At 42.8% G+C, this 11,226-nt stretch overlaps 1 long non-coding RNA gene across 1 annotated transcript; it reads right to left on the reverse strand.

Moving 5' to 3' along the window:
• Window positions 1-7,455: 7,455 nt before the first annotated feature.
• LOC134297970 (uncharacterized) lies at window positions 7,456-10,288 on the reverse strand. The gene is made up of 2 exons (XR_010004923.1): window positions 9,246-10,288; window positions 7,456-9,085 (listed from the first exon to the last, which is right to left on the reverse strand). It is a non-coding gene; the product is annotated as an uncharacterized LOC134297970 (long non-coding RNA).
• Window positions 10,289-11,226: the final 938 nt, after the last annotated feature.

Genomic DNA, 11,226 nt, shown 5'->3' on the forward strand with positions numbered 1-11,226 from the left:
CAAGACCCAAGAGCTACACAGTAACACAGCATTTATTTATTTTATTACAACATTTATATCCTGCCCTTCTCACCCGAGAGGGGACTCAGGGCAGCTTACAATAAACACACATATAAAAATGATACAATACACTATAAATCAGATTAAAAATTATTAATTTACATCAACATTCATAAAAACATTTTAAAATACAAATGGGTGTGCATTGCCTGCTCTGGCCCTTGAGTTAACTATCCTTTAATATAAGGACCTCACAAAAACATGAAATCATGCCTTTGACATCTGCTCTGTTGCTTCAAGGATTTCTCACTCTGTCGTTTCTCTCGGAGTCGCTGTGACCTTCATAATCTAGCTTCCTTCTCCTGGAGATTGAGCTTCAAATTCCTACTAACTTCAGGTGTGTTCCCAGGGGAAATATCTCTCCCTTCCCGCTCCTTATCTTCCATTGCCAAGGAACAACTAGGTGAAAGGTTCTCCCTATTGTCTGATGCCACAACGTCTCCCTGTTTGCCCTGCTCTGAAGCTGTTTCTCTTTCACTAGACACAGATCCATTCACCCAAGCCAAATCCTGACCTAGAATCCCCTCATTTCTCTCACTGGAAAACCCATCAGTCCTTACAACCTCTGATAAGACAACCCCCTCGTCTTCAGCCTCTGGCTGAACTACAACAACCACATCACACCAAAGCTGCTTCTACACTGTAGAATTGCCTTTTGACCCTATTTTAACTGCCATGACTCAATGTTTTGAAATCTTGGGAGCCACAGTTTCCCGTATTATTTAGCCTTCCCTAACCAAGCGTGCCGGTGCATCACCAAACTACAAATCCCAGGATCCCGTCGCATTAAGCCAAACTGTATTCATTTGTTCTACTGGTATAGATGCAAACCAACTCGCTCCACAAGCAGCAGCTCCCAGGAGTAGTTCAAGAGCTGTGATTCATAAAAATGCAAAGATCAGGAGATGAAATGGGGCGAGAGGTTGGCAAAGGCATCCATTCATTTTCCCCAGGCAATTAAAGGCTTTGTTGAATCTCTATGAATCTCTGAGCTCCTGTTTTCATGCTGGATTTCTCTTATAATCAGGCATCCTGAGCAGGCAGAGATGCTGGACCAAAATCTTTTGAAATAGAGGCAAAAAAGGAAAGACTTTGCGGCAGAAATACTCTATCAGGGCTAATCGTCAACCTGAGCCTGAGTTTCAGCAGTATCCAGAAAAACACTAACAAAGGTATAACTTAACTAATTAATGGGCCAACCACATTTACTTCTGGAAAAATCAGATCTGGCTCAGTGACTTTTGTTTCATCCCATTGTAAAGTGGACCATAAACTGGACATGAATCAACAGTGTGATGAAGCAGTACAAAAGGCCAATGTGATTCCACTATGTAATATGATTATTGCTCTTGTGTTATAAATGTCTTTTCCTAATTGGTTCTATCATGAAAACATGGACAAAGTTTATTAAATTGCAAAAACTCTGCTTTTCTGGGAGGGACATCCTGCTATAACACATTTTGCTATAGTTTTTCCATGGATATCTCATCGAGTCTCAATCAATTCAACACGACAGTCACAAAAACAAAGTTTCTGAAAGAGAACAACTACTTTCAAGGTAAGGACTAAACAACGCAACAGGAAATAACACTTCCAAACCAGAAGCAGAAAATTATTAAAATTCTGTTACGTAGTGTTCTAGGCTGCATCAATAGCATAGTGACTAGTCACAGTCCCACTCTCGTCTGCTTTGGTCAAACCACCAGTAACACAATACAAGAATTCAATGCACAGATATAGATTGACAACTGGCTTGGAAACAGTCCATGTGAAATCAATCTAGGAGTCTTAGTGGAGCACAAGCTGAACATGATGAGTCAAGAGTGTGTTGCAAACAAACTAGTCAAATGTGGACTAAGCAAAACTACGGTTAGATGAATCTGCAAATCCAAAGGGTGATTTTCCCAAATGCGTCTTCTTCATCCTGGAAAGAAGTCGCAAGTGGAGTGCCATCAGCAGGGTTCCGTCCTGGGCCCGGTTCTGTTCGGGATCTTGATCAATGACTTAGATCAGGGATCCCCAAACTAATGCCCGGGGGCAGGATGCGGCCCTCCAAGGTCATTGACCTACCCCCCGCCCTCAGTTTTAGACTTCGCCTTGCCCAAAGTCTGAAATGACTTGAAGGCACACAGCAACAACAATCCTACTTAACTTGACTATCTCATTGGCCAGAAGCAGGCCCACATTTCCCATTGAAATCCTGATAGGTTTACACTATGTTGGTTAAAACTGTTTTTATTTTTAAATATTGTATTGTTCTTTTATTTACTAATATTGTGCTGTGGTAATAATATAATATATTGTGTATGCATATAATATTGCCAATGATATTATAATGTAATGCAATATGATACTTATTTATTTATTTATTTATTACAGTATTTCTACCCCGCCCTTCTCACCCAATAGGGGACTCAGGGCAGCTAATAATAATAATACAATACAATAATATTGTATAATATAATAATATTAATTATATATTATATATTAAATGTAATATTAATAATATTACGGTATAGTGGTATAGTACAATATAGTAATATATAATTCTAATATTGTTCTATGCTAATAATATAATATATTGTATGCACATACAACTTGTAAGCCGCTCTGAGTCCCCTTTGGGATGAGAGAGGGTGGGGTAGAAATGTAGTAAATAAATAAATAGAGAAATCAGCCATAGCAGAGCATTTGATGAACCAGCCTGGACACAGGATATTATTTGAGAACACAAAAATGCTGGACCACTCCAACAACTATCATGTCAGACTACACAGAGAAGCTATTGAAATCCACAAGCATGTGGACAACTTCAACAGAAAGGAAGAAACCATGAAAATGAACAAAATCTGGCTACCAATATTACAAAACTCCAAAATCAAAACAGTAGATGGGAACCAAAACTCTGAGGGCTTAACTGAACAAAGGATGCCCCCAGGCAAGAGACAAAACCTTTCCAATGCTAATTAGGGTGATTAACTGAAACATTAATGCTGGCTTCCCAGTGACAAAGGACTCTTGCCACACCCTGGACTCTCCACAGATATATATTCTTTCCTTTCCTTACTTAGTTTCTCCATGCCTCACAACCTCTGAGGATGCCTGCCATAGATGTGGGCGAAACGTCAGGAGAGAATGCTTCTGGAACATGGCCACACAGCCCGAAAGACATACAACAACCCAAATAAATAGTTGTTGTTGGGGAGTTTTTTGCTCTACAAATAAGCCATGTGCAGTGTGCATAGAAATCTGTTCATATTTTTTTTTCAAATGATAATTCAGCCCCTCAACAATCTGAAGGACCATGAACCGGCCCTCCACTTAAAACGTTTGAGGACCCCTGACTTAGATGAAGGGTTAGGAGGCAGGATCATCACGTTTGCAGATGAGACCATATTGGGAGGGATAGCCAATACTCCAGAAGACAGATGAACACAATGAAGTTCAACTGGGACAAATGCAGGAGACTCCACTTAGGCAGAAAAAAGGAAATGCAAAGAGACAGAATGCAGGACGATGCCTAGCTCGACAGCAGGACGTGTGGAAAAGAACTTGGAGTCCTCGTGGGGAGGAAGGGGAACATGAGCCAACAATGCGATGTGGCAGCTGAAAAAGCCAATGGGATTTTGGCCTGCATCAATACAAGTCTAGTGCCTTGATCCAGGGAAGTCATGCTCCTCCTCTCTTCTATTCTGCCATGGACAGACCACACTTGGAAATCAAATTGTGTCCAATTCTGAACACTGCAATTGAAGGGAGATGTTGACTCTAAGCTGGAAAGCATCCAGAGGAGGGTGACTCAAAGGATCACTGGAGAACAAGCCCTATGAGGAGCGGCTGAAAGAGCTGGGCACGTTTAGCTTGAAGAAGAGAAGGCTGAGAGGAGACATGGTGAGGGCCATGGATCAAGAGGTGAGGGGAAGTCAGAGAGAAGAAGGAGCCTGGAGACTAGAAAGCAATGGAACAATGGCTTCAAACTACAGGAAAGAAAGGAGATTCCACCTGAACATGAGGAAGAACTTATTTACTGTGAGAGAGAACTGTTCAGCGGTGGAACTTGTCAGAGTATTTTGCAGCGCAGCAGCAGTTGGATGGAATCAGTGGAGCGCAGAACGAAGAGACATCCAGAGACATTAGTAAAACTATATACCAAGTTTTGCTGACTTCAGCAATAATCAAGACAAACAGACTTGCAGACAATAGACACAGGACTCTCACTCTAGGCAGACAGAACTCGACTCAATTCAGAACTGAACAGAACTGATGCAATCAGCAATGCACACACACTTGTGTCTGGACACTCCCCAGTTCCAGCCACACATCAAGCTCATCACAGCTTCTTAGTAATTAACTCTTTCCAGACTATGTTACACTCTGGATGATGCAATCAGTATGCAATACAGGCAAGACACAAATTTCATTTAAGCACTACCAATACACAAATCCCACATTAACAGAACTCTCTCTCTGTCCCAGAGGGAGTGTGGTGGAGGCTCCTTCTTTATTTCTTTATTTTATTTATTTACAGTATTTATATTCTGCCCTTCTTTCTCACCCCGAAGGAGACTCAGGGTGGATCATATTGCACATATAGGCAAACATTCAATGCCATAACATAGAACCGAGACAGAGACAGACCAGGCATGAACTGGCCTCAAACTCATGACCTCTTGGTCAGAGTGATTTGTTGCAGCTGGCTGCTAACCAGCCTGTGCCACAGCCCGGCCTTCTTTGGAGGCTTTGAAGCAGAGGCTGGATGGCCATCTGTCAGGGGTGCTTTGAAGGCGATTTTCCTGCTTCTCGTCAGAATGGGGTTGGACTGGATGGCCCATCAGATCTTTTTGAGCTCTAGGATTCTATGATTCGATGCAGCAGCTAAAAAGGCCAAAGCGATTCTAGTCTGCATCAATAGTATTGTGTCTGTCACGGTCCTGCTCTCTTCTGCTTTGGCCAGACCTGTGTCCAGTTCTAGAAAAACAATTCAAGGAGGAGAGGGACACGGTGGAAGGGGTCCAGGGAATGGCAACAAAGTCGGTCAAAGAACTAAATGCTGTGAATCTGTCTAAAACCATGAATAGTTTCCAAGTTTTTTGCCATTCTGCCATGCTAAATGGAATTCCTTTCCTTATCCTTTAAACTCATGGCTCCATATCCTTTGTCTCTGGAGCAGCGGATCCTCAGATACTTAATGATGGCTCCATCCTATCTGCTCTCCGTCTTCTTTCTCTTCTCCAAGCTAAACCTATCCAGCTCCCAAAGCCATCCCATGCCATTTGCTCTGTTTAACCATGCTACAAATCAGGAACAGCTTGCAAGCTTAATTGAGATCAATAATTATTTAAATTACCCAATTAATGTATTAATAAATTAAAGGAGAAGGGAGAACAATTCACCCCCAAGGGTCTGGTTAGGATAAAATATGTATTCAGGGTGGTAGTGCATTTCATTTAGCCTTTTTAGGACTAATTTCATTGACCCTTTCCATATCCCGTTGGACTACAACTCCCAGCATTCTTCAGCATCAACTCTGTCAGCTGGGAATGATGGGATCCGGAGTCCAAAAATGCACTGAAGGAACAACACTCCCTACTTCTATAGATTCCTCTTTTCAACCGAAACATCCATTCCAAGCTGGCAAGGCTCACGACTTTGTGGATGGGGATTTTGGGATAGGTAGTGCAAAAATACTTTCCTCATTTCAACCTATTCTTTGGCTATAATTGTTGTGGTTCAGTCTGATGATGAAGGGGGATTTGGGTTTATGCAGGCTGACCATGGAAATGTTGAACATAGAAACGTAGAATCATAGAGTAGTAGAGTTGGAAGAGACCTCATGGGCCATCCAGTCCAACCCCCCGCTAAGAAGCAGGAAATATTGGGGGAAATGTTGAAGGCTCTGAATTGTTAGAGAGGCTACAGACTAGCAGTGAAGCAGAAGCCTGTGATAAGGGTGACCTTTCACAGGATTCAGAACATCAACAGAGTTCAGAACATCAACAAGTCACAGGTGTCTCTGGCAGCGAGTCAGAGGAGTCTTCCTTAGATAGGGATACAAGGTTAAGGTTAAAAGTTCATCGTCCCATACGTTCTCTTAGGATAGCTGGTAAACATGTGGGAACCCAAGGACAAAGGAATGCTTTCTTGGCCTGTAAGCATGGTTAAATAAGGGAGAAACGGAAAATTTTCAGATGAAGCAACGTTGGTTTTGGAAGCAGTCTTGTTTATGCTCATGGAAAAGTATTCTTGCTTTTGTTCATGCCTGGATCTTGTATTTTGGATTGTGTTCTGAAGTTCATGCTGCCTTGTTTTCAGGATTGATTTGCTATATTGGATACTTTGAACTATATTCTACAGACTGCTTTTGCAATTGTATTATTGCTCTCTTTACTGCTTTTTATTCAGACTTTGCTATATTTTATCAATAAACTGTTTAAACCAAGTCTGCTGTGGTGGAGTGTGTGTAAAGAGCAAGGTGAACCAACGCTGAGATACAACAATAATATCCTTTCATGTTAGTCTGACACATGAATTAGATTATGGCCCCCACCATCCATAACACTGTCTGGGAATGATGGGATTTGTAGTCCCATACAGAGAAGAGTGGCCCTATTGAGACGTAACGGCATCAAAAGAAAGAAAAGACTGCAGTGCTATAGATCCTTGAACAATGCTGCATGTGTAGGGGTTCTTTTGTGCGTGTCTATTTGTGTGTGTCTATTTGTGCACATGTGCCACCAACACTCTCCATGGCAACCGAAGGAAAGCCAAGAAGAACCGGTTTGAATTGCAACCCAGACAACTTAAGTTATGTTCTGGTTTCTGAGAAAGAGCCTCGGGGAGAAAGGGCGCGCTCAAGAAGTTTTGATAAAAAGCCGGCTGAATAAAAAGAAATGGAAAAAACCCACCCGAGAGTGTTTCTCTTTTTCAAAGAAAGAAAGAAAAGGGACTGGGAGTAGGAGTGAAGGGAGTGGTCGAAATTAGTTTGGATCTTGCTTTATGCTGCAACAGCAATATACTCCAGCTTGCATATGATAACATAAATCTATACCAAAAATGAACCAAATATGACTGATGGACCCCCAAAGATTACACTTTTGTGTCTCCCACAAGACTCATGGATTCAAATTGCAGGAAAAGAGATTCCACCTAAATATTAGGGAGAACTATCTGAGGGTCAGAACTACTCAATGGAGAGATTCCTTGCTGCCTTGGGGTCCCGTGCTCTTCTTCTTTGGAGATTATTTGAGCCGATATTGGGTGGCCATCTGTCGGGAGGGCTTAGATTGTGTCTTCCTGCCTGGCAGAATGGGGTTGGACCGGATGGCCTGTGAGGGTCCCCCATGCACTCTAGCCTGGATTAATCTTTGCACCCAACACAACACAGGAGTCCAATGATGCTAACTAAACAGTTTATTCAGAAAAGTAAATATAAAAAGGCAAAAGGTATAGGAATATAGGAACTTCTTCCAAAACATGAATCCATGAAAAGATGCAAACATGACTGAATTCTTATTGCGGTGGTTTCCTTAGTATCCACTGTGATTTGGTCCAGAAAACCCCACGAATAGTGAAATCTGTGGATGCTCAAATCCTATGGTAGTGTTTCACCTTATACAAAATGTGGGGGAAAATCAAAGTTTGCTTTTGGGTTTTTTCCCTCTAATATTTGCAAACTGTGAGTGTCTGGAATCCATTGACGGCAAATGCAAGGATATGGATGGCCAAGCGCACAGTGAAAGAAGTTTAGGAAGCACTTCTTGACTTCCTTGGAGGGTTTCTCTTTTGTTGCAAAAGCACTGGAAGCGTGAAGAAAGCTCTATGGGTTTTCCCTCCTCTTCCAATGCAGAGTATAATTGGTGCCTTTCTCGCCATTTGCAAGCATAGAAGATTGCCTCATTGTTTGCTGCTATGCTTGTTTGTTTGTTGGTTGTTTCCTTAATTGTTCCCTTTGTGGCTTTGGACTCAGAGCCGTGGTCACGATGCTGAATGACAGATGGAGTGGTGGCGGCCAAAGACACGCTGGGCAATGCACCATTGTGGAAATGGAAACAATATGAACGGAATCGAGTGTTGGAAGGGCTCCCCAGAGGCCATCTAGTCCAAGCCCATTAGGTTCAATGCAGGATGGTCACCTACAGCCTCCAAAGCAGGGAGCTGTCCAACTTCTGAAGATTTCAGGAGAAGGAGACCTCAACATCTTCCTACCGTAGGCCAGTGATGGCACACCTATGACATGCGTGTCAGCACTGACATGACTAACCTCGGCTTATATTCGGGTCAGCTTATACTTGAATATATACGGTACTTAAATATAGCTCTCGAGTCCCCTCTCAACCTGCTTTTCTCCAAGCTAAACATCTCAAGCTTTCTAAGCTGCTCTTTATCAGGATCCATAATGACCAGACCTTTGAACCTTTTGGTGACCAATTTCTGGGCCCTTTCCGTCTTTTCCATTTCACTTTTTGAAATGGACACGGGATTATTCCAGATAGGGTTTGACCAAAGCAGAAGAGAGTGAGGCTATAACATCCCTCCATCTAGACACCAGATTCTTCTTGATGCGGCTTAGAATAGCATTGGCCTTTTTTGCTGCAGCATCACGCTCTTATTTTTATTTATTTATTTATTTATTTACCGTATTTATATTCCGCCTTTCTTTCTCACCCCAAAGGGGACTCAGTGCGGATCACATTATGTACATACAGGGCAAACATTCAATGCCCATAAACACATTGAACAGAGAAAGAAACAACAGACAGACAGACGCAGAGGCAATTTAACCTTCTCCTGAGGGGATGTTCAATTCTGGCCACAGGGGGGAGCAGCTGCTTCATCATCCACTGTGACGGCACTTCCTCATTCCAGTTAAATTTGCCTTCCCACTTTTATAAGTGGTACCTTATTTCCTACTTGATAGCTGCAACTATCTTTCGGGTTGCTAGGTCAGCAACGAGAAGGGGCTATTTTTTATTTTTTTTAATTGACGGGTGCTCACTCCGCCACGGGCTGGCCTCGAAATCATGACCTCATGGTCAGAGTGATTTATTTACAGTATTTATATTCCGCCCTTCTTTCTCACCCCGAAGGAGACTCAGGGTGGATCATATTGCACATATAGGCAAACATTCAATGCCATAACACAGAACAGAGACAGACCAGGCACGAACTGGCCTCGAACTCATGACCTCATGGTCAGAGTGATTTATTGCAGCAGCTGTTTACCAGCCTGCGCCACAGCCCGGCCCCAAACATCTTAGCTTATGTTTAGCTTGGGGTCTGCTAAGACTCCTAGTTTCCTTTCTCAAGGACTGTTTTCAGGCCAAGTGTCCCCCATTCTATAGCTGTGCATTTCATTTGTTTTCCTCCTTAAGTGTAGTATCTTAAACTTCCCCTGGATGATATTCATTTGGTTAGAAGGCATTTCCATCCTCAACTTTCGCCCCTCGAGGCATGCAATCCGGAGCAGGTGACTGGCAAAGAAGTGGCATGCTGAGTCCATCGCTCCTGATGACTCTGGCTAATGATCCTCCCAGCATTTGTCCTCAGACATCAACCCCCCACTGACCCAGGCTTGGCGCATCGGTCACTTTCCGGCACCATGCGGACCTTGGTCATAAGAGTCTCATCAAGGCATTAAAATTGCCTTGGTTTCTCCCCGGCAACTGGTAAGTTGTGACACAGCTCAGAAAGCCATGTATTTCTGGTGTCCCCGTGGGCATTTCTCTATGGACACTCAGAGTGCATCTCTGCTGGATAATCAGTGCGGTTTAACACTACAGTAGAGTCTCACTTATCCAACACTAGCTTATCCAACGTTCTGGATTATCCAACGCATTTTTGTAGTCAATGTTTTCAATACATCGTGATATTTTGGTGCTAAATTCGTAAATACTGTAATTACTACATAGCATTACTGCGTATTGAACTACTTTTTCTGTCCAATTTGTTGTATAACATGATGTTTTGGTGCTTAATTTGTAAAATCATAACCTAATTTGATGTTTAATAGGCTTTTCCTTAATCTCTCCTTATTATCCAACATATTCACTTATCCAACGTTCTGCCGGCCCGTTTACATTGGATAAGTGAGACTCTACTGTACTTAGACTGCCATGGCTCAATGCTATAGAATCCTGGAAGATGTAGTTTTACCAGGCCTTGAGCCTCCTTCTTTGCCCAGTAATGCTGGTGCCTCACTAAACTACAAGACTGAAATGAAAAGAATGAAAAAGAGGGAGGGAAAAAAGGAAGAAAGGGAAGAATGAAAAAGAGGGAGGGCAGGAGGGAAAAAGGGAGAGAGGGAGAAAAGGAAGAAAATGAGGAATGAAAAAGAGGGAGTGACGGAAGAAAGGAAGGAAAGAAGGAGGGAAGGAGAAAAGGAAGAAAGGGAGGGAGGGAGGAATGAAGGGAGGAAGAAAGGGATAAATAAATAGAAATGGGAAAAAAGAGGGAGGGAGGAGGGAGGAGAATAAAAAGAAAAGGAAGGAAGGAAGGAAGGAAGGAAGGAAGGAAGGAAGGAAGGAAGGAAGGAAGGAAGGAAGGAAGGAAGGAGGGACAGAGGGAGGGAGGGAAAGAGGGAGAGAGGGAGAGAGGGAAAAAGGAAGAAAATGAGGAATAAAAAAGAGGGAGTGAAGGAAGAAAGGAAGGAAAGAAGGAGGGAAGGAGAAAAGGAAGAAAGGGAGGGAGGAAGGAATGAAGGGAGGAAGAAAGGGATAAATAAATAGAAATGGGAAAAAAGAGGGAGGGAGGAGGGAGGAGAGGGAGAAAGGGAAAAAGGAAGAAAATGAGGAATGAAAAAGAGGGTGTGAAGGAAGAAACGAAGGAAAGAGGGAGGGAAGGAGAAAAGGAATAAAGGGAGGAAGGAAGCAAGGAAGGAAGGAAAGAAAGAAGGAAAGAAGGAAGAAAGGGATAAATAAATAAAAGTCGGAAAAAGAAGGAGGGAGGGAGCAGGAGAAGAGAAAGAAAAGGAGGGAGGGAGGGAGAGAAGGAAGGAAAGAAGGAAGGAAGGTGCAAAAAAGAGAGGGATGGAAGCAGGAAGGAAGGAGGTTATATAGAAAGAAATGGAGAAGGAAAGGGAGAGAGGGAGAGAGAGAGAGAAGAGAGGATTTGGAAAGCATGGCTCTGAATACATTCAGTGTCTTTGGCCAAGTCACACTCTCTCAGCCT

The sequence above is a fragment of the Anolis carolinensis genome, chromosome 3 (genome assembly GCF_035594765.1).
Source record: "Anolis carolinensis isolate JA03-04 chromosome 3, rAnoCar3.1.pri, whole genome shotgun sequence".
In the NCBI taxonomy this organism is placed as follows: domain Eukaryota; kingdom Metazoa; phylum Chordata; class Lepidosauria; order Squamata; family Dactyloidae; genus Anolis; species Anolis carolinensis.